At 34.7% G+C, this 1,739-nt stretch overlaps 1 pseudogene; it reads left to right on the forward strand.

Annotated features, from left to right (window-relative positions):
* The first annotated feature begins 830 nt into the window (after positions 1-830).
* On the forward strand, positions 831-951 carry LOC139320777 (U2 spliceosomal RNA; annotated as a pseudogene).
* Positions 952-1,739: the final 788 nt, after the last annotated feature.

A 1,739-nucleotide genomic window follows, 5' to 3' on the forward strand; every position in this document is an offset into this window, starting at 1 on the left:
TGAGATTTTCCTATTGGGGGCAAAACCTTTGAATGTTAAGTCAGATATATGGTTCTTGTTGACTCACATTATCACTGCAGCAAGATTAGCGTATGCGCAGGAGTGGAAAAATCAATACTTACCGATAGATTTGAAAATAATATATAAAATTAATGAGTGTGCGGAATCAGATAGACTAACTAGATTGATCAATGGTAAAAAAGATTCAGAATTTTATAACAGTTGGAAAGTATGGTACGATTGGGTCCAGAAAAGGTGGGATAGAATAGACATATGATGATGTATATATATGATGGCAAATATGTATGTATAAAGGAATGATTTTATACTTATGGACAATGTAATCATATTATACCATGGTGGCAGGATTGTATATTTTATTTGTGTATTAGTGTATAGAATATATTAATAAAAATTATATAATAATAATAATAATAATAATAATAATAATAATAATAATAATGTTGTGTGTGTGTATGTGTGTTCTGTTTCCTCCTGATTTTTATCCTTCAGTTATGGAAGAAAGCAATGCCTCCAAGATAGTCCTTTTTAACTGACCTCTGGCTAATCTATAAATTAGTTCCTAGTGCATTAACTCACTGGAAAATGTGTCAAGGAATTAAATTAATCTCAGTGCCATGCCAGTATTATGACACTAGCGATTATCTTCTCGTCTAAATTAAAATCAGCATCGTGTCACTCTAAATAATGGCATGCTCCCAATTAAATAGTTATATTATTTATTATAACATTAAGTAAAAATAATTTTGTTCAAAAATACATTTATTTTTTGTTAAGTCTCATGATATTTTTTATGAAAAAGTGGTGAAATCGCTTCTCGGCCTTTTGGCTAAGATCAAGTGTAGTATCTGTTCTTATCAGTTTAATATCTGATATGTCCTCTATTTGAGGACTACATATTAAATGGATTTTTGGAACTGGTGAAACAAAGTTGATATTGTATATGATAACAGCAGCGAGATTATTGATAGGTCAATATTGGAAAAATGAAGCTATGCCTACTATTGAAGAATGGACTTTGAAGATGGCCAGTTTCGCAGAGATGGCAAAGATTTCAGCATATTTAAAAGATCGCTCACAAGAGACTTATGTATGGGAGTGGAAAAAGTGGATAGATTATGTGCAGAATAAATATCAAACTAGGAAATACCAGATAGCTTTTAACTGAAAGTATTATATAGGGATAGAATAATAGAATTTTGTGAAGATGTGAGAAAGATACAGGGGGTGGACGGGTTCAAGTTTTATAAAAAGGGGATTTTGATTTGGATTATATTTTGAGGAAGTCTGGGGGGAGGGGAGGGTTAGGGGGGTTAGGGAGGGTTAGAGAGGTCAGGGAGGGAGGGGGGGAAATTGGGGAGAAAATGTAAGTGTAAAACTTTTTCAATAATAAAAAAAAAGTGGTGAAATCTTGAAATATCAAGCTACGAAGGATGAACCATTGGGCAATTGTTCAAGCTCATCTTACGGACCCCAGGGCCAGGAAAAAAATGTCTGTTATTCTAAGAAGTACAGTAAAGGAAGACTGATGCTGGGCTTGTTGACTGAAAGGTCGGGAGTTCAGCAGTTCGAATCCCTAGTGCCGGATAATGGGGTGAGGTCCCGTTACTTGTCCCAGCATCTGCCAACCTAGCAGTTCAAAAGCATGTAAAAAATGCAAGTAGAAAAATAGGGACCACCTTTGGTGGGAAGGTAACAGCGTTCCGTGTGGCTTTGGT

This window comes from Pituophis catenifer, unplaced genomic scaffold (genome assembly GCF_029215685.1).
Source record: "Pituophis catenifer annectens isolate HBS135680 unplaced genomic scaffold, rPitCat1.0.hap2 SCAF_8, whole genome shotgun sequence".
Classification (NCBI taxonomy): domain Eukaryota; kingdom Metazoa; phylum Chordata; class Lepidosauria; order Squamata; family Colubridae; genus Pituophis; species Pituophis catenifer.